A 23,091-nucleotide genomic window follows, 5' to 3' on the forward strand; every position below is an offset into this window, starting at 1 on the left:
ATCCGATGAACAAATGCAACATACAAGCCTCCTCAATTTGTCTTTTCATTCATTAATATATTTCTGGCAGCAAAGGAGGCCATTTGGCCATCGATTTCATGCCGGCTCTCCACCGACTGCTTCAATCAGTCCCATCTCTCCTGCTTGATTCCTCTAGCCCTGTGCGTTTGTTTGTCCCAAGTTCCCATCCACTTTCCTTTGGAAATCACTGATCCTCTCTGCTTCCAGCACCCTCATATGGAGGGAGGTCTAGATGATCATCATTCGCTTTATTAAAAAGGTCTTCCTCACGTCCCCGCTGCATCTCTTGCTGAAAACAGTCCATCTCCGTCCTCTCGTCCTTGTACAAACAGCTAATGGGAATAGATTTTCTTTGTCTACTTTATCTAAATCTCTTAGAATCTTATACCATTCTATTAAATCTTTCCATTAATCGCCTTTGTTCCAAGGAGAACAACCGAGCTCCTCCAACTAAATATTTTCACTAAAATGCCTCCTGTTTGGAACCATTCTGGTAAATCTCCTCTGCACCCTCTCAAGGACCGTCTCATCCTTCCCAACGTTTCGGTACCAGAACTGGATGCAACACTCCAGATGGGGCCAAACGTGACCTTCATAACGATTCAGCATAATCACCCTGTCTTTGTACTCAATGCCTGTAAGCCCAAGATTACATATGCTTTGCTAACCAATCTCTGAATATGCACTTCCGCCTTCATAGTACGTTGGCAGTGGCTGTCAAATTCAGTGACTGCCCAGCTGGAATGTGGGTCTTGTTAGCTATGGCTGGCAACGATGCCAAATGCCTCAGCAATAACGCCAGTCAAAACTAACTATTCAGTTATTTTTAATAACATGGACGACGGGAACGATTGTATTGTAGCCAAATTCGTGGACAATATAAAGATAGTTGCAAAATCAAGATTTTTGGGGGACACAAAGAGTCTTCAAAGGGATTTAGACAGGTTATGTGAGTGGGAAAAACATTGGCAGATTGAGTATAATGTGGGAAAATTTAAGGTTATCCTGTTTCGAAGGAAGAAGACAAAGCAGAATTTAATTTAAAAGGAGAGAGAATGCAAAACTCTGCGGTACAGAGGGATCTAGCTGTTTTTGTACATGAATGAGGAAAGGTTAGCAAGCAGGTACAACAAGGAATTAGGAAGGCAAATGGAATGCTGGTGTTTATTGCAAGGGGTCTAGAGTTTAAAACGTAGGACAGTCTTGCTTTGATTGTGTTGGTGAGACGGCATCTAGACTACTGCCTACTGTTTTGTTCTCTTTACTTAAGGCCAGGTATAAATGCATTGGAGGCAGTTCAGAGAAGGCTCACCACGCTGATTCCTGGGATGAAGGGTTGTCTTTTGAAGAAAGGTTGAGCAGGCTGTAACGATACTAATTGGAGTTTACTGGAATTATAGATGATCTCATTGAAACATGCAAGATTTTGAAAGGTTTTGACAAGGTCTATACTGATAGAATGTTACCCCTCGTGGGGAAATCGAGAACGATGGGGCACAGTTTCAGAATCAGGTGTCTCCCATTTAAAACAGAGACGAGGAGGATTTTTTCCCACAGAGGATCATTTCTCTTTGGAATTGTCTACACCAGAAAGCAGTGGAGGCTGGAACATTGCATACATTCAAGGCCGAGTTAGATCTTTCGAGTCATACAGTACAGAAACAGGCCCTTTGGCAATTATTTTATGTACAAGGGAGTCAAGAGTTAATTCAGGCAGACAGGAAAATGGAGTTGAGACAACCATTAGATCTGCCATGATCTTATTGAATGGTTCAGCAAGCTCGAGGGGCGGAACGGCCTGATCCTGCTCTTATTTCCGATGTTCTTATGTTCTGTGTAACGCATGTGACCATGTATTCTCACCCTCACCCTCAGAACAATCACTTAGAAACCCGACAAATGCTACATGCATGTCAGAAAACCATGTGTCATCAGATTTGAATATTTGGCTTTCTCTCCCATCATCTGAATCGTTAAAGAATAGAGTGAATAGTTAAGGCCCCGGCACAGATCCTTTCGGGATACACAGAAAGAAAGCAGCAAAGTAACTATAGAGAGAGGAGTTTATAAAGTGTGTGGGAATCACCAGCAGAGGCACAGCAGCAGATCACATCTGGAGAGAGTTTTAAAAGGATGCGGCAACGTCATGCAGAGACGCAACAGCAGAGAGTCATTGGTAGAGAGGTGTTTAAAAAGAGAGCATAGACCAGCAGCAGAGACACGTCAGCAGAGGAATTCAGGGGAGAGTAGTATAAAAATAAGAATAGGGAAGGAAAACCGGATCAGTCTCCAACTTTGAAAAGATGGAAACCAGGAGTTATACCAGTAAAGGTACGTCTGATATGTTTTCAGTGTGGGAAATCAGGGCATGTCAGGTCACATTGTTAAGTTTCTGAACAAATAACAGGGGGAGCTTCAGTTAAACCAGTGTCCAAGTCTATGAAAGTGTTAAGCAGGTGTTTTAACATAATACAATAGCAGAACACATACCCGAAGTTTTAGAAAAAAATATAAACGTCTCCTTTTATACACAGGCACATGGCAAAGTAATAATTTAAAAAATCCACAGGGATACCAGTCTAATAAAAAACTACCGGCAGTCAAGTTTAAAAAGAAAACACTGTCTTGTTTTTAAAAAAAACATCTTACCTTCTGGGAGCAGAGCGGACAACAACAGCGACGCCAGAAGAGAGCAGTGACCTGCTTGGCTGGTATGGAATCTGCACTGAATTTGAAAATAAAACATTGATAAACTAATTAACGCTAATTAACTAATTAATTAATAAGTAGAGGAATAACGAAACCGGAGGTAGTTGATTACTGTATTTAGCATTTAATATTTATAGTAGAAATCTAGCGCTAGGGACCATATAGTGAATTGTAACTTAACTTAGTAAGGATTTAATAAGTGTTTATTTTAAATTAATCTATTAATTAGTGCTAGTAATGTCAGTTAGAGGGTAAAGTGTTTAATGTGGGAGGTCCGTGATGCTTCCAGCGTTCCGGGAAACTATACCAGCAGGAGGTGTACCCAGTTGCAGCTCCTCATAGACCGCATTGATCGGCTGGAGCAGCAATTGGATGCACTGAGGAGCATGCAGGTGGCGAAAAGCACCAGAGACAGGAGTTTTAGAGACGTGGTTAAATCCAAGGTGCAGGCAGATAGATGAGTGACCGCTAGAAGGGGCAGGCAGTCAGTACAGGAATCCCCGATGGCTATCCGCCTCTCCAACAAGTATGCCGTTTTGGTTATGGTTCGGGGGGATGGCATATCAGGCGAAAACAATAGCTGCAGTCAGAGCAATGGGACCATGGCTGGCTCTGTTTGTTCAGCAGGGAGGCACAAAGCGCAGAAGAGCAATCGTTATAGGGGGACTCTATAGTCAGGGGCACAGATAGGCGCTTCTGTGGGCGTGAAAGACTCCAGGATATTATGTTGCCTCCCTGGTGCTAGTGTAAAGGATGTCTCTGAACGGGCAAGGGCACTCTGAAGTGGGAGGGTGAACAGTCAGTAGTGTGGTACTCATTGGTGTGAACGACATAGGCAGCAAGAGTGATGAGGTCGCGCAGGGGGAGTTCAGGGAGTTAGGAAGTAAGTTAAAAGACAGGACCTATAGCGTAGAAATCTCGGGATTACTCAATGTGCCACGTGCCAGTGAGGCTAGAAATAGGAGGATAGTGCATCTAAAAACGTGTCTAAACAGGTGGTGTAGGAGGGAGCGTTTCGGATATCTGGATGATTGGAATCTCCTCCGGGACAGGTGGGACCTGTACAAGAAGGACGGGTTGCATCTAAACTGGAGGGGCACAAATATCCTGGCTGAAAGGTTTGCTAGCTTCACTCGGCAGGGTTTAACGTCGTGTGGCAAGGGGGTGGGAACCAGAGCAGTAGGTCAGCAGGTGAAATAACTGAAGGAGAACTAGTGAATAAGGCCAGTATGACTGAGAGGAATAGCAGGCAAGGAGATGTTGCTGAGCACAGCGGGACTGGAAGTCTGAAGTGCATTTGTTTCAATGCGAGAAGTATAGTAGGTAAGGCAGATGAGCGTAGAGCTTGGATTATTACTTGGAACTATGATGTTGTTGCTATTACAGAGACTTGGTTGAGGGAAGGACAGGATTCGCAGTGAAACGTTCTGGGATTTAGATGCTTCAGGCGGGATAGAGGGGCATGTAAAAGATGTGGGAGAGTTGCATTCCTGGTAAAGGTGTATATCACAGCTGTACTGCGGGAGGACACCTCGGAAGGATCATGCAGCGAGGCAATATGGGTAGAGCTCAGGAATAGTAAGGGTGCAGTCACAATGTTGGGGCTTAACTACAGGCCTCCCAACAGCCAGCGGGAGGTAGAGGAGCAGATATGTAGACAGATTTTGGAAAGATGTAAAAGCAACAGGGTTGTTGTGGTGAATGATTGTAACTTCCCCTATATTGACTGGGACGCAATTGGTGCGAGGTGCTTGGATGGGGCAGAATTTGCAAGGAACATCCAGGAGGTCTGCTTGAAACAATATGTAGATAGTCCAACGAGGGAAGAAGCCGTACTCAACCTGGTATTGGGGAATGAATCCGGCTAGGTGGTCGAAGTTTCAGTCGGTGAGCATTTCGAGAACAGAGAACATAATTCCGTCCGTTTAAATGTACTTGTGGACAAGGATAAGCGTCGTCCTCGGGTTAAGGTGCTAAATTCGGGGAAGGCTAATTATGACAATATTAGGCAGGAACTGAGGAATTTAGATTGGGGGCAGCTGTTTGAGGGTAAATCAACATCTGACATGTGGGAGTCTTTCAAACGTCAGTCGATTAGAATCCAGAAGCGGCATGTTCCTGTGAGGATGAAGGATAGGTTTGGCAAGTCTCAGGATCCTTGGATAACGAGGGATATTGTGAGCCTCGTCAAAAAGTAAAAGGAATCATTCATAAGGGCTAGAAGGCTGGGAACAGACGAAGCCCTTGCATAATATAAAGAAAGTAGGAATCAACTTAAGCAAGGAGTCAGGAAGGCTAAAAGGGGTAATGAAAAAGTCATTGGCAAACAGGATTAAGGGGAATCCCATGAATTTTATACGTAGATAAAGAGCAAGAGGGTATCCAGGGAAAGGGTTGGCTCACTCAAGGACAGTGGAGAGAATCTATGCGTGCAGCGAGAGGGAATGGGCGAAGTACTAAATGAATACTTTGCATCACTATTCACTGAATAGAAGGACTTGCTGGATGATGAGTCCAGGGAAGGGAGTGTAGATAGTCTGGATCATGTCGATATCAAAAAGGAGGAGGTGTTGGCAGTCCTGTAAAACATTAAGGTAGATAAGTCCCAAGGGCCTGATGGGATCTACCCCAGAATACTGAGGGATCAAAGGGAAGAAATTGCTGAGGCCTTGACAGAAATCTTTGCATCCTCAATGGCTACCGGTGAGGTCCCAGAGGACTAGAGAATAGCCAATGTTATTCCTTTGTTTAAGAAGGGCAGCAAGGATAATCCAGGAAATTACAGGCCAGTGAGCCTTACGTCCGTGGTATGGAAATTATTGGAGAGGATTCCTCGGGATGCGATTTACTCCCATTTGGAAACAAATGGACTAATTAGCGAGAGGCAGCATGGTTCTGTGAAGGGGCCTCTCTAACTTGATCGAGTTTTCTGATGGAGTGATGAAGATGATTGTTGAAGGAAGGACAGTGGATGTTTTCTACATGGACTTCAGTAAAGCCTTTGACAAGGCTCCTCATGGCAGACTGGTACAAAAGGTGAAATCACACGGGACCGATAGTGAGCTGGCAAGATGGATGCAGAACTGTCTCGGTCATAGAAGGCAGAGGGTAGCAGTGGAAGGGTGCTTTTCTGAATGGAGGGCTGTGACTAGTGGTGTTCCGCAGGGATCAGTGCTGGGACCTTTGCTGTTTGCAGTGCATATAAAATATTTGGAGGAAAATGTAGCTGGTCTGATTAATACGTTTACGGATGACACAAAGGTTGGTAGATTTGCGGATAGTGACAAAGATTGTCAGAGGATACAGCAGGATGTAGATTGGTCGGAGATTTGGGCAGTGAAATGGCAGATGGAGTTTAATCCGGAAAAATGTGAGGTAATCCATTTTGGAAGATCTAATACAGGTGAGACGTATACAGTAAATGGCAGAACTCTTAGGAGCATTGACAAGCAGAGAGATCTGGGCCCACAGATCCACAGATCACTGGAAGGTGGATAAGGTCGTGAAGAAGGCATACGGCATGCTTGCCTTCATCGGTTGGGGCATCGAGTATAAAAATTGGCAAGTCATGCTGCAGCTGTACAGAACCTTAGTTAGACCACACTTAGAGTATTGTGCACCATTCTGGTCGCCACACTGCCAGAAGGATGCGAGGCTTTGTGGAGGGTGCAGAAGAGGTTTACCAGGATGTTGCCTGGTCTGGAGGGCATTTGCTATGAGGAGAGGTAGGAGAAACTCAGATTGTTTTCACTGGAACGACGGAGGTGGAGGGGCGACATGATAGAGGTTTACAAAGTTAGATTAGATTAGATTAGAGATACAGCACTGAAACAGGCCCTTCGGCCCACAGTGTCTGTGCCGAACATCAACCACCCATTTATACTAATCCTACACTAATCCCATATTCCTACCAAACATCCCCACCTGTCCCTATATCCCTACCACCTACCTATACCAGTGACATTTTATCACGGCCAATTAACCTATCAATCTGCAAGTCTTTTGGCTTGTGGGAGGAAACCGGAGCACCCGGAGAAAACCCACGCAGACACAGGGAGAACTTGCAGACTCCACACAGGCAGTACCCGGAATCGAACCCGGGTCCCTGGAGCTGTGAGGCTGCGGTGCTAACCACTGTGCCACTGTGCCGCCCCTTATGGGTGGCATGGACAGAGTGGATAGTCAGAAGCTATTTTCCCAGGATAGAAGGGTCAGTTACTTGAGGACATATGTTTAAGGTGCGAGGGGCAAAGGTTAGAGGGGATGTGCGAGGCAAGTTCTTTACACAGAGGCTGATGAGTGCCTGGAATTTGCTGCCGGGGGGTGGTGGAAGCAGGTACGATAGCAACGTTTAAGACCCATCTTGAAAAATACATGAATAGGATGGGAATAGAGGGATATGGACCCCGGATGTGCAGAACGTTTTAGTTTAGACAGTCATCAAGATCTGTGCAGAATTGGAGGGACGAATGGCCTGTTCCTGTTCTGTACTGTTCTTTGTTCCTTGTTCGTTGCACCCCAGGATCAGTGATACAGACACCGTGTGGCCTGTCCGCTCTCCACCAGGCTCAGTGATAAAGATACAGTGGGTCCAGGCTACTCTCCACCAGGGTCAGTGAGGCAGACAAAGTGCAGTAACGCTGTTCTCCCCCAGGCGCAGTATCACAGACATAATAAAGCCGGTCTGCTCTCCCCCAAGCTTAGTCATATAGACACCGTGAGGCCAGTCTGCTCTCCCTCTGGCTCAGTGATACATTCAGAGTAGGGCAGGTCTGCGCTCCCTCTGGCTCAGTGATACATACAGAGTGGGGTCATTCTGCTCTCCCCTCACTCATTGGAGCCAGTCATCTCTCCCCTGGATCAGCAATACAGACACAGTGGAACAGAACGTTTCCCCACAGGCTCAGTGATACAGCCACAGTGAGTCCAGTCTGCTCTCACCCAGTCTCAATGATACTGTCACCGCGGGAATTGTCTGCTATACTCCAGTATCAGTGATACAGTCACGGTGGGGCGGGTCTGTTCTCCCCCAGGATCAGTGACACAGTGCACAGTGGGTCCGGTCAGCTCTACACCAGGCACAGTGACATAGACATAGTCGAGCCAGACTTCTCTCCCCCAGGCTCAGTGACACAGAGTGGGGTGGGTATTCTCTACCGTCAGGCTCAGTGATACAGACACAGAGGGGCTGATCAGCTCTCCCCAAGACTCACTGACACAGACACCTTGGGGCCGGTCTGGTCTCCCCCATTCTCAGTGATACAGGCCCAATGGAGTTGGTCTACTCTCCCCAGGCTCAGTGATACAGACACAGTGGGGACGCTCTGCGCTCACCAAGGCTCAGCGATACAGACACAGTGGGGCAAATCTGCTCGACCCCATGTTCACTGATGCAGACAAATTGGGGCTGGTCTTCTCTCCACCGTCTTAGTGATACAGACACATTGGGACGGGTCTGTTCTACCCCAGGATCAGTGATACAGAGCACAGTGGGTCCGGTCTGCTCTACAACAGGCTCCCCGATACAGGCACAGTGGGGCCAGTCAGCCCTCCTCACAGGCTCAGTGATGCAGATGCTGATGGGCACGTCCGCTTTACCACCAGGCTCAGTGACACAGACACAGCAGGGTCAATCTGCCCGCCCCCAGGCTCAGTGACACAGAGTGGGACGTGTCTTCTCTCTGTCAGGCTCAGTGATCCAGACATAGTGGGGCTGGTCTGCCTTACCCCAGCTTCAGTGGTACAGATACAGAGGGGGCCTATCTGCTGTCCCCCAAGCTCCCACATACTCGCACAAAGAGTCCAGTCTGCTGTGCCCCAGTCTCAGTGATGCAGACACAGTGCGGCTGGACTGCTCTCCAACAGGTTCAGTGGTACAGACACAATGGCGCCCGTCTGCTCTCCCCAAGACTCACTGATGCAGACACATTGGGGTCGGTCTGGTCTCCCCCAATCTCAGTAATGCAGACCCAGTGGAGTTGGTCTACTCTCCCCAGGCTCAGTGATACAGCCACAGTAGAGGCCGTCTGCTCTCCCCCATGTTCAGTGATGTAGACAAAGTGGGTCCGGTCTGCTGTCCCTCAGACTCAGTCATGCAGACACAGTGGGGCGGCTCTTCTCTCCGTCAGGCTCAGTGATGCAGACATAGTGTGGCCAGTCTGCACTCACCCCGTCTCAGTGATATCAACACAGTGCGGCCAGTCGACTTTCTCACAGTCTCAGTGATATAGACACAGTGGGACCAGTCTGCTATTCCCCAGGCTCAGTGATGCAATCACTTCCAGAACTCTTAGTAAGTGATGTGCTGCTAACAGCTTCCTCCCTCACCTACCAACTGGACACTCGAGCTACAGTTCCATCAACAAGAAGGCAATTTCCGAAGAAGGGGCACTGACCCGAAACGTTAACTCTGCTTCTCTTTCCACAGATGCTGCCAGACCTGCTGAGTGGTTCCAGCATTTCTTGTTTTTATAACAGGAAGGCAAGGTTGGCCCTCCCATTAGCCCCAGCCCCCGCACACCCATTCTGCATTCCCCCTTGTTACGACGATGTCTCTCCATGTCTGGGCAGAGATGGTTCATCTAATTCCCAAGATTAAGCCTTGAATGCCCCAAGGTTCGATACACAGCATCATCACTATCCATATTGTGTTCTCCCCTTTAAAACATGTAACTAAGCATTGATGGGGAATTGAAGAGCCTGTATCAGATCCAATGACCCCTCCTCTTGTCCATATATGACAAAATACTGCGTATTTTCCATGTTCTCCTGATCATTACAATGTATCTTTTCGAAATTATTAGAGCCAATCCAGAAGCTTGTGGCTTGTTTCAACAAATAGACCAACGACAGTTTTTGGGCGGCACAGTGGTGCAGTGTTTAGCACCGCAGCCTCACTGCTCCAGAGACCCGGGCTCTCCCTGTGTCTGCGTGGGTTTTTGCTGGGTGCTCCGGTTTCCTCCCACATCCAAAAGCCTTGCAGGTGATAGGTAAATTGGCCATTGCAAATTGACCCGAGTATCGGTAGCGAATATCAGATTACTGTTGGGTTAGTATAAATTGGTGGTTGTTGGTCGGCACAGACTCGATGGGCAGAAGGGCCTGTTTCAGTGCTGTATCTCTAAAAAACAAACAAAAACAATACTTCCCCCATCTACCCTGTCATTTGCCTCTTTCAATTATTCGGTCAAAGATTGAGGCCAGGATGAGATGAAATTTACTCTGGATGGATGACAGACAAACTGAAACTGTCTTCTTGAAGGGGAGAACACAATATGGATAGTGATGATGCTGTGTATCGGACCTTGGGGCATTCCACAAAAAAATCTGCATTTTTTGCATTGTTTGCATCAGATTTCGGCTGCTAAAAGGCAATTAAAAATCGCATCACACGTTTGCCATGAAATGGCCTTGTCCAACAAGAGAGAATCTAACCACCTCCCCTTGATATTCATCGTCGTGTTCACTCCCCAATTACCACATTATTAATCTCATAGGCGTTTCCTTTGATCAGAAAGTTAACTCGGCCAGCCAGATAAATATCGTTGCTCCAGAGAAGATCAGACGCTGGGATATATGCAACAAATAACTCACTTATTTTTACATCCGCAATCTACAAGGCATACGTCAGGAATAATGGAATACACTCCACTTTCCTGGATCTGTGCCGCCGCCACAAAATCTCAAGCGCCTTCAGCAGGATCCATGCAAATGGGCTTGCTTGATGCACATCCGATGCACCAATGTAACACTTAACGCCTTCCACCACCAGCACACAGTGGCTGCCGTGTGCACCAGATATAACATCACACCGCAGGAGGTTAATAAATTTATTTAGACAGCTCCTTTCAAGCATGAGACCACTAACACCTAAAAGGATAAGGGCGGCAGACACATGGAAATATGAACACCTGAATGCTCCCTCCAAGCCACAGACATCCTGAGTTGGAGCGACATCGTCATTTCTTCACTATTGCTGGGTAAAAATCCTGGATCTTCCTTTTTAATTGTACTGCGGGTGAACCTAAAGGAGATGAGTCCAGCGTTTCAAGAAGGTGACTCTCCACCACGTTCCCAAGAGAAACTGAAGATGGATAACAAATCCCAGCCTCGCCAGCAATACCCACATCCAAGGAACAAGAAGGAACTGCCTTCACCTTGCTACCTCAGTCGAAGCCGAGATGTGTGCTACTTTGGTGCCCTGCCCGGCCCTGAGCTCAGCACATTCTCCACCGTTTAGGAATAAGCGGTCTCCCAATTAAGACAGTGATGAGGAGGAATTCCTTCTCTTGAAAGTTCCATTGCATACATAATTCACTTACACAGAAGTCAGTAGAGTCTGGGTCATTGAATATATTCAAGGCTAGTTTAGACTAATTTTTCATTTACGAATTCCTATTACTGAGACTTGGTTGAGGGAAGGGCATGATTGGCAACTAAATATCCCAGGATATCGATGCTTCAGTCGGGATAGAGAGGGAGGTAAAAGGGGTTCAGGAGGTGCATTACTGGTCAAAGAGGATATCACAGCTGTGCTGAAGGAGGGAACTATGGAGGACTCGAGCAGTGAGGCAATATGGGCAGAACTAAGAAATAGGAAGGATGCAGTAACAATGTTGGGGCTGTACTACAGACCTCCCAACAGCGAGCGTGAGATAGAGGGACAAATATGTAAACAGATTATGGAAAGATGTAGGAGCAACAGGGTGGTGGTGATAGGAGATTTTAATTTTCCCAAAATTGATTGGGATTCACTTAGTGTTAGAGGTCTAGATGGAGCAGAATTTGTAAGGAGCATCCAGGAGGGTTTTCTAGAGCATTATGTATATAGTCCAACTGGGGAAGGGGCCATGCAGGACCTGGTGTTGGGGAATGAGCCCGGCCAGGTGGTTAAAGTTTCAGCAGGGGACAACTTTGGGAATAGTGATCACAATTCCGTAAGTTTTGGAATACTCATGGACAAAGATGAGAGTGGTCCTAAAGGAAGAGTGCTAAATTGGGGGAAGGCCAACTATACAAAAATTCGGCAGAAGCTGGGGAATGTAGATTGGGAGCAGCTGTTTGAAGGTAAATCCACATTTGATATGTGGGAGGCTTTTAAAGAGAGGTTGATTAGCGTGCAGGAGAGACATGTTCCTGTGAAAATGAGGGATAGAAATGGCAAGATTAGGGAACCATGGATGACAGATGAAGTTGTGAGACTAGCTAAGAGGAAAAAGGAAGCATCCATAAGATCTAGGCGGCTGAAGAAAGACGAAGCTTTGGAACAAAATCGGGAATGGAGGACCAATCTGAAATGAGGAATTAAGAGGGCTAAAAGGGGTCATGAAGTCTCTTTATGCAAACAGAGTTAAGGAAAATCGCAAAGCCTTTTATTCATATATAAGGAGCAAGAGGGTAACTGGAGAAAGGATTGGCCCACTCAAGGACAAAGGAGGAAAGTTATGCGTGGAGTCAGAGAAAATGGGTGAGCTTCTAAACGAGTACTTTGCATCGGTATTCACACGAGGAGAGGGACTTGATGGATGTTAAGGTTAGGGACAGATGTTTGATTACTCTAGGTCAAGTCGGCATCAGGAAGGAGGAAGTGTTGGGTATTCTAAAAGGCATTAAGGTGGACAAGTCCCCAGGTCCGGATGGGATCTATCCAAGGTTACTGAGGGAAGCGAGAGAGGAAATAGCTGGGGCCTTAACAGATATCTTTGCAGCATCGTTAAACACGGGTGAGGTCCCGGATTACTGGAGAATTGCTAATGTTGTCCCCTTGTTTAAGAAGGGTAGCAGGGAACATCCAGGTAATTATAGACCGGTGAGCCTGACGTCAGTGGTAGGGAAGCTGCTGGAGGAGATACTGAGGGATAGGATCCATTCCCATTTGGAAGAAAATGGACTTATCAGTGATAGGCAACATGGTTTTGTGCAGGGAAGGTCATGTCTTACCAACTTAATAGAATTCTTTGAGGAAGCGACAAAGTTGATTGATGAGTGAAGGGCTGTAGATGTCATATACATGGACTTCAGAAAGGCGTTTGATAAGGTTCCCCATGGTGGGCTGATGGAGAAAGTGAAGTAGCATGGGATCCGGGGTGTACCAGCTAGATGGAGAAAGAACTGGCTGGGCAACAGGAGACAGAGAGTAGCACTGGAAGGGAGTTTCTCAAAATGGAGACGTGTGGCCAGTGGTGTTCCACAGGGATCCGTGCTGGGACCACTGTTGTTTGTGATATACATAAATGATTTGGAGGAAAGTATAGGTGGTCTGATTAGCAAGTTTGCAGACGACAATAAGATTGGTGCAGTAGCAGATAGTGAAGGGGACTGTCAGAGAATACAGCAGAATATAGATCGATTGGAGAGTTGGGCAGAGAAATGGCAGATGGAGTTCAATCAGGGTAAATGCGAGGTGATGCATTTTGGAAGATCCAATTCAAGAGTGAACTATACAGTAAATGGATAAGGCTTGGGGAAAATTGATGTACAGAGCGACTTGGATGTTCAGGTCCATTGTTCCCTGAAGGTAGCAACGCAGGTAAATTGAGTGGTCAAGAAGGCATACGGCATGCTTTCCTTCATCGGACGGGGTATTGAGTACAAGAGTTGGCAGGTCATGTTACAGTTGTATTGGACTTTGGTTCGGCCACATTTGGAATACTGCGTGCAGTTCTGGTTGCCACATTACCAAAAGGATGTGGATGCTTTGGAGAGGATGCAGTGGAGGTTCACCAGAATGTTGCCTGGGATGGAGGGCGCTAGCTATGAAGAGGGGTTGAGTAGATTAGAATTATTTTCATTAGAAAGGCGGAGGTTGAGGGGGGTCCTGATTGAGGTGTACAAAATCATGAGAGGTATAGACAGGGTGGATAGCAAGAAGCTCTTTCCCAGAGTGGGAGATTCAAATACTGGGGGTCACGCGTTCATAGTGAGAGGGGAAAGGTTTAGGGGGGATATGCGTGGAAAGTTCTTTCCGCAGAGGGTGGTGTGTGCCTGGAACGCGTTGCCAGCGGAGGTGGTAGATGCAAACACGATAGCGTATTTTAAGATGTATCGGGTCAGATACATGAATGGGCAGGAAGCAAAGAGATACAGACCCTTAGAAAATAGGCGACTTGTTTAGGTAGAGGATCTGGCTCGGCGCAGGCTTGGAGGGCCGAAGGGCCGGTTCCTGCGCTGTAATTTTCTTTGTTCTTTGTTCTTTGAGGGAGTAAAGACTTACTGTTGTCTTGCAGAAAATTGGAATTACGACAGTGGTCAGATCAGCCATTATGGTATTGAATACAGAACCTGATCTTGGGGCTGAATGGCCTACTCCCGCTTTTATTTCTAATGACCTTATGATCATAGGTGAAAGGAAATCTGTTGCATCTCTTGCATTTGCATAAAAAGGAGCTGCGGGTAAGCAAACCAGATCTTGGGTGTGATGGAAGAGTGAATACAGATATTTTGTTCGCGATTTTAGGTGGACATGGTGGAAATGGAGGAGGATGATTTGTTGAAGGTGGAGGCGGTTGAAGTGGAAAGTGAGAATAAGTGGTTTAATAGCATGGCTCTTGAAGGTAGGGAAGGAGGTGAGGACAGTCACTCAAGGTGATGGAACAGATAAAGCTGAGACCTATGCAAAACTAATGTGAGGAATGCACGCTTCATGTGAAATGAAGAGAGTGCAGAAACTCTGGTATGGAAGATGGCACCGTTGGGACAAACAGAAGGCGATGAGGAAACTGAGAGAATGGAAGTTATTATTTATGCAAAATGGAGTTTGAGGAAGTGTGGGCAAGATCATTGTGAAAGTTGGTGGATCATAGTAAATATTGATGCAGATTATGTCCACTTATATTGAGGGAATGAATTCGTGGAAGAGAAGTGAGGAGTCACAGATGGACCGTTTTCAAGCGAGGGAGGAACAGATAGTTAAATGCAAATTTGATCAAGTTTTCGAGCTCAATTTGAAAGAAGGGTTTGACACAGCAACAATTATCGATGTGTCGGATAACAAGGTTGAAAAGGGAAACGGATTACTTCGGACCGTGTGAGGGAGAGAACAATATTGAAAATCCTGCCATTGTATCGGGTTCTAAGCACCAGAAAATGCTCAAGAGAAAACTTCAGGGGTGACAGATGTTTTATGCCGACAGATTGAAGAATCGGGGTTGTTCTCCTCAAGAGGAAATTGAGAGAGGGTTTGTTAGAGTTGTTCCAAACCATGGGCTGTTTAAACAGAGTCGATGGAGAGAAACTGCTCTCATTGGCAAACATGGCAAAAAACAAAGGCCACAGGTTTAACGGATTGGCAATAGAATCAATGGCGACATGAGGAAAAGCGTATGTTTCCACAGCACATGTTTAGGATTTGAAATGAACTGCCTGAGAGTGTGGTGTATACAGATTCAATCAGAAGCGAACTGAATAAACAACTGAAAAGAAAAACAATGCAGGTCAGTGATGGGGGGTGTGGGAGTCAGATTAGATGAGCTGCCCGTGCAGAGAGCTGACATGGACAAGACAGACCAAATGGCCAACTGCTGTGTTGCAATCATTCTAATTTTCTTTTTGTTTTAATAATTGAATTGTAGAACGGAATTGCACAATTAAAGAGAGCATCCAAATTATAGACGAACATCCCTTAGAGGCTTCTCTGACGTTAGGAATTTCATTTCTGAATCATCATTCTGAGTGAAGGCGATCACGAAAACTACTTGAGATCTAAAGATGGGACTCATGATTTATGTAGACTTCCTTGATTTCTGTTTCACACGGCTTCCAGTTATGATTAGTTGCTTATTATGATCAGATTTGTCCAGTCTTAGGGGTGGGGCTTGGTCCAAAACAATCTTAGTGCAAAATATATTCCATCAACAGGGAATCAATACAGCTGTCGTAATCTGTTTGTTCAAAGATTAAGAAAAACTGTCTGAACAATTTTGCAACCTCAGTATCCCCATGGAGCTCCGGGCATGTATAAAGGTAATGCACTGGGAATGTGTCACGTCAGAATATATTTCAGAGATATTACCTGCAGCATGAACAGACCGATCACTCCATGCAGAAAATGCACCAACCACTTCAATGGGTCAGGAACATATTCAATGTGATCCTTGCCATAGTTGGCGTTCCTGGTATTTACCTATAACCAATGAAGTTCTGCAAATCTGTGTGTGAGCTGGTTTCTTCCATTGCCATGGGAATATTAATATTACATGAGATCGAAAGGTTACAGTTACACAGACACACATTCAATAATATAATTGCATTAATTTCCTGAATTATCGGTGCAGTTTTAATCTGTTGTCTCAACTGTTTCTAGCTCAAGGCACTCTGCATTGTAAAGTTATTGAATTATGTGGAATGTTGTGATCTGTAGAATCACAGCTCAAAGCAGGAAAATCTCAGAGGGGAAGGGTTACTTGAGTTATCTGTTAATGTAGAATTATACTGTGTGTGCACACTAACTGGAGTGGAGCACCTGACCTCAGCGATCATGCATAACTGGGAATCTCTGTTACTCTCGAATTGCATTTATTGTGGCTGACTAACTGGTGTGGATAACGTAACACGGGGTACCATGTATTTCCTGGAGTATCTGTCATTGTATTCAATACAGGTCCCCATTTACTCTTCGTCGAGTTGTTGACAACACAGTGGGGTGCTGATTAATTTCCTTCCCGATCACAGTCCTGAGAAGCGTTTGGTCATCAGTGCACTGCAATAATAAATAATCCTCTTCAATATTACGGAAAAAAAGCACTGATGACTGTGACTTGTTCATAGACAAGTTACTGATTTTACAGCACAGAAACTGGGCATTCGGCACAACCAGATTAGGTCTGTCTTCCTGCTCTTCACGAGCCTCTCTTCATTACAGCTCATTTAGCCTATCAACATATCCTTCCAATAATGTCTCCCTCATGTACTAACCTCGCTTCTTCTTATTTTGTTTCCCATTGCAACTACTCCAAGAGGTCTCAATTCCACGTTCTCAGCACTCTGAGTAAATAGGTCTCTCTTGAATTCCATCGCGCATTTATTGATGATCGTCTTATTTTCAGGAAATGCAGAAACTGGTCACCAGCAAAGGTGGAAATATCAGGTCTGCGTGTTCCCTCACTAACCCCTATATAATTTTAAAGTCCTCTATTAGTTCAACACACATCCTTCTCTTAACGACAGATAGAACCACGACATATCCCAATAACTATAATCTTTCAGTTAAGGTATTATTTTTGTGAAGAATATATGAACCTGCTGGTTACTCTGTATATTTTTATCATGTGTAGTCCAGAAGAGCACACATTATTTATGTGCTCAATAACCACCTTTATAATAGGTTATTATAACATTTTTCTTTTAGTGATATTCCTGTAGAAATAAAACCTCATGCTTTGATCACATTTGCATTGACTCATGAAACTCCCATCTCACTTCAACACATTTATACATCAGAGAGAGTTGTCCAATCTGGATGAGTGCCTCCGATCGAGTCAGGAAGAAATTTCTTCGACCCCAGGGGTCGAGTCCGAGTCCGGGATGGGTTCCTACTTTGGTAGTGGTTGGAGACCTTTTCTCAAGTCTACTCGTTTTTTGGCTCCTCATTGCTACATTTAACTACTTGACCAGCGTCCGGTGAGTGGGGTGCTATACCTTTCCGTCCAGGATTTGTTAAATCTGGAAGTGCTGCGGTTGGAGGCAGGTTGGGGTCATGGACCCGATCTGACCCGATCCCAACCCACACGGTTTTGATGCTAAAATCCTTCCTGCCTGGGTTGAGAAGCGGACAATGTTTTTCAGCAATTTACAGCCACTTCTCCCTTCTCTCCTTTCCAGTTAATTTGGTCTCAATTGTGATCCTGTCCAAGGGAAATTGCGGACTCTCAACCTGCCCCACCCGCTACCTGGTGGCCATGTCAACGGCGGATCTACTGGTCATTAGCACTGAGATCATACTCTGGAGAATCAATAGTCTTTATTTCCCATTAAATGTCCTGGACCTCACCTCTGTGTGTCGCTCTCGTTATGTCCTGACCCGTGCAGCCATCGACTGTTCCATCTGGTTCACCATCGCTTTCACATTTGATCGATTTGTCGCCATTTGCTGCCAGAAGCTGAAATCAAAATATTGCACCAGGAAAACTGAGACTCTGGTTCTGTCAACAACTGGCATTCTGTTCTGTCTAAACAATATTCCCACCTACTTTAGATATAAACCTAAATGGGTAATCGACAATGTAGGATGTTGCTGTTCTAATAAGCCAAGCTATTTTACTGACCTTCGATGGATTGGATTCAGAATGTTTGAAAAAGCTTTAACACCATTATTACCATTCATTTTAATTCAGTTGCTGAATGCTCTGACGTTCAGACACATTTTACTGAACAGTCGAGTTCGTCAGAGACTGAGGTGTCAGTGCAAGAAAGATAATCACAGTGACTCTGAAATGGACAGAAGAAGGAAGTCCATGATTTTACTCTTCAGCATATCTGGCAGTTTCATATTTCTGTGGCTGGTGTATATTTTATATATCTTTGCTGCTGGTGATCTCTTAGATAGTGAATATTTTGATATATTTGAAGATGTCGCATATATGCTGCAGAATTTAAGTCGCTGTACAAATACATTTATTTATGTGGTCACTCAGTCCGAGTTCAGAGAGCTGTTAAAAAATGCAGTGAAATATGGAGTTACATCAATTATTAAATTAATTAATAAACAAATCAACTGAGACCAGCTTAAAGACAAATGGTTAATGGACAAGAGGTGACCACTGAAGGTCCAGAAGAAAATGGACTGTAGGAGTGAATACAAACACTAGAGCTGAAGAGGGGGTCGAGAATAGGAGGATTGAAAGGAAATTAGCAGCGCCTATCTGATACACCAAAGACCAGTGAATATAGAACAAACAGTGATATTCAGAGGACCTGAAGTAAATGAGCAGGAGTAGTCGGTCCTGCCAAGGAGTATTGGGAGTAGCGCAAGAAGTTACTTTCAGAGGATCAACAATAAATATGCAGCAGGAGTCAGACAGAGCCTAGAGCAGCGGGTCGGGTTGGATGGGGGCGGGGGTGTGGGGGAGTGGGGGGGGGGAGTGGGCGCCGAAAGGAGACACTGGGAGGACCGGAGGTACATTATCAGAAATCAAAAAAGTGGAAGAGCAGAGAGAAAAATGGAAAGAGAGGACCTTCGTCAAGGGGTCAGTAGGAGAGTGATTGCGCTCCCTAAAGGAACTGATGTGAAAGAAGCTTGAACTGGATATGACTCCTATCATTAAACAAGAACCATGCCGTTTAATAAATATGTTAAACTAACTTGATCAATTAACTATAGCTGTAGAAGCAAACATCTATTTTGAAATAATGCATTGTCTTCCTGATATTCCACTCGAAATATTTATTCTTAATTGCTTTGGCACCTTGGGAATTTTGAGGTGAATTGTTTACAATAGTTGACATGGTTGATAAGAAGATGAAACATTGATGTACAACTGCTTTGTATCTACAAGGATGTATTATTTGTTCACACAATGAAATGTTAACTCTGGGAGCCGAGGAAATAAGCGATGTACATGCTTTCAGTGCACACCACTCTAATTACAGAGGTGCCAAGACAGCAGATGAACCTCATGTTAATCTAGTGGAAGAGGTGGTAATCTAGTGGAAGGCATGATAATAGCTTAGCAATTAACTGCACTCCTGTGAAAGGATAATGACTGTCATTGACTGAGGTGATCAGCAGATGGGGTGACAGTCTTCAATATGAGGAGTGTCAATGAAGTTTTAACAGATAATAACATTCTTCATCATCAGTAGTCATTTGGGGTAATGATATTTTAGAAGGTAACAACATGTAAAATTTGTGCAGATCACACCACTCATGAGCTAGATAAGAGAACGAGTGGTCAACAACAATAATGAGATTAAGCAGAAGGCAGATATTGTCCTCTGGGGAATTGGAGGTTCTTGGAATGGTGTTTTAAAATGACTAACGTTACTTAATCCACATTAAAATTAATGAGTGGACTCATTAAGAAAGAAATTAGTCAATGTCATACTTTGTGAATGATAACATGATTAGGAAATGGCCTGGAACGTTTCATTGGATTCACAATTACACATTCATCGACAATATAAATGTGCTCAGGTGGGGTAAAGTCAGTTGCGCTGCTTGCATCTTTAAATAGACAACTATTGTGTTTCAACTTGCAATAAGTTATTTGAGTTATAAGAGAAACCACTTTCTATTTTAACCTCACTTATATTAAGCCAATAGGAGAGAAATTATTTGAGTATGACCACTGTGATTTAGAAGTGCAACAACGACTGAGACAAAGACAAAGGAATTATTATTGGAGGAATCAAAATGAAATAAAAGATGGTAAGACCTGGAATCAAATGGAATGCTGATTCTTGAAGCAAAAACAAACCATTTTAAATTTTGTATTGGATAATAAAGTTTCTTCAACGCTCAACAGTTGGTGAATGACAGTTGTTGGAGAATAGGTCCAAATAGCTGGGTTGGTAACTAAAGGTAAAGGGACAGGTCTGCAGATTTTTTTTAATATACAGGTAGGTTTGTTATTAGGGAATCAAGGTCCATAGTTAATATAATATATGTTTTGGGAAATTAAAGGGGATAAATTAAGAGTAAGTCATGACAGGGCAGCTCGACAACGTGGTGTGCGCCTCCTGTGTAATGTGTGACGTCAGGGACAATTCCAATGTCCAGGGCGAGCATGTGTACAGAACGTATCTCCAGCTGCAGCTACTCGAAATCCACGTTTTGTATCTACAGCGGGCTGAGAAGCATCTGCGAGGCTGAGATCATCGTGGATGGCACATACATGGAGGTAGTCACACCGCAGGTAAGGACTGCTCATGCAGAAAGGAAATGAGTGACCGCCAAGCAGAGTAGAAGAACCAGGCAGGTAGTGCAGGAGACCCCTTGGTCCAGCTCCATATCTATATTCCGCTTTGGACACTGTTGGGGGAGATAGCTTCTCAGGGGAACGCAGCAAGAGCTAAGAGGGTGGCACCACGGGTAGATCAACCACACAGCAGGGGAGGGAAACGATTGGGGAACTATAGTAATAGGGGATTTTATCGTCAGGATTACAGACAGGCGTTAATGTGGCTGCAAACGTGATTCCAGGCTGGTATGTTGCCTGCTTGGTGCTCGGGTCAAAGATATCATGGAACGGTTGCATGACATTCTGAAGGAGGAGCGTGAACATTCAGAGGATGTGGTACTCATTGGTACCAACGATATAGGTAGAAAGAGGGATGAGGTCCTGCAACAAGTATTTCGGGTGCGAGGTAGCAGATTAAAAAGCAAGACTTCAAACGTGCTAATCTCTGGATGTTGAGGTTAGGGACAGATGTTTGATTACTCTAGGTCAAGTCGGCATAAGGAGGGAGGAAGTGTTGGATATTCTAAACGGCATTAAGGTGGACAAGTCCCCAGGTCCGGATGGGATCTATCCCAGGTTACTGTGGGAAGCGAGAGAGGAAATAGTTGGTGCCTCAACAGATATCTTTGCAACATCCTCAAACACGGGTGAGGTACCGGAGGACTGGAGAATTGCTAATGTTGTCCCCTTGTTTAAGAAGGGTAGCAGGGATAATGCAGGTAATTATAGACCGGTGAGCCTGACGTCAGTGGTAGGGAAGCTGCTGGAGAAGATACTGAGGGATAGGATCTATTCCCATTTGGAAGAAAATGGGCTTATCTGTGATAGGCAACATGGTTTTGTGCAGGGAAGGTCATGTCTTACCAACTTAATAGAATTCTTTGAGGAAGTGACAAAGTTGATTGATGAGGGAAGGGCTGTAGATGTCATATACATGGACTTCAGTAAGGCGTTTGATAAGGTTCCCCAAGGTAGGCTGATGGAGAAGGTGAAGGCGCATGGGGGCCAGGGTGTACTAGCTAGATGGATAAAGAACTGGCTGGGCAACAGGAGACAGAGAGTAGCAGTGGAAGGGAGTTTCTCAAAATGGAGACGTGTGGCCAGTGGTGTTTCACAGGGATCCGTGCTGGGACCACTGTTGTTTGTGATATACATAAATGATTTGGAGGAAAGTATAGGTGGTCTGATTAGCAAGTTTGCAGACGACACTAAGATTGGTGGAGTAGCAGATAGTGAAGGGGACTGTCAGAGAATACAGCAGAATATAGATAGACTGGAGAGTTGGGCAGAGAAATGGCAGATGGAGTTCAATCAGGGCAAATGCGAGGTGATGCATTTTGGAAGATCCAATTCAAGAGTGAACTATACAGTGAATGGAAAAGTTCTGGGATAAATTGATGTACAGAGAGATTTAGGTGTTCAGGTCCATTGTTCCCTGAAGGTGGTAACGCAGGTCAATAGAGTGGTCAAGAAGGCATACGGCATTCTTTCCTTCATCGGACGGGGTATTGAGTACAAGAGTTGGCAGGTCATGTTACAGTTGTATAGGACTTTGGTTCGGCCACATTTGGAATACTGCGTGCAGTTCTGGTCGCCACATTACCAAAAGGATGTGCATGCTTTGGAGAGGGTGCAGAGGAGGTTCACCAGGATGTTGCCTGGTATGGAGGGAGCGAGCTATGAAGAGAGGTTGAGTAGATTAGGATTATTTTCATTAGAAAGACGGAGGTTGAGGGGGGACCTGATTGAGGTGAACAAAATCATGAGAGGTATAGACAGGGTGGATAGCAAAAAGCTTTTTCCCAGAGTGGGGGATTCAATTACAAAAGGACACGAGTTCAAAGTGAAAGGGGAAACGTTTAGGGGGGATATGCGTGGAAAGTTCTTTTCACAGAGGGTGGTGGGTGCATGGAACGCATTGCCAGTGGAGGTGGTAGACGCGGGCACGATAGCGTCTTTTCAGATGTATCTAGACAGATACATAAATGGGCAGGAAGTAAAGAGATACAGACCCTTAGAAAATAGGCGACAGGTTTAGAGGGAGGATTTGGAGCGGCGTCAGCTTGGAGGGCCGAAGGGCCTGTTCCTGTGCTGTAATTTTCTTTGTTCTTTGTTCTTTGTACTCCCGGTGCAACGCGCTAGTGAGTAGAGGAACAGGAGGATAGAGCAGATTAATGCATGGCTGAGTAAATGGTACAGGAGGGAGGGCTTTAGTTTCCTTGAACACTGGGTCTGTTTCTGCAAAGGTGGGACCTGTACGGATGATGAATTGAGGGCGCTGATTCGCACATGGTAAAATATTATTGCTATTACTGTAGTTCTGAGGTTCGCTTTCTCTCTGTCTCCACATTCTTTCCCTGTGTCTCTATCTCGTACCATGCTTTCTCTTCTCTGCTTCTGTTTCACACGAGCCTTCTCCATTTAAACCTTTAATAAATAATAAAAAACATGCCATACACTGCAATGT

This window comes from Heterodontus francisci, unplaced genomic scaffold (genome assembly GCF_036365525.1).
Source record: "Heterodontus francisci isolate sHetFra1 unplaced genomic scaffold, sHetFra1.hap1 HAP1_SCAFFOLD_397, whole genome shotgun sequence".
Classification (NCBI taxonomy): domain Eukaryota; kingdom Metazoa; phylum Chordata; class Chondrichthyes; order Heterodontiformes; family Heterodontidae; genus Heterodontus; species Heterodontus francisci.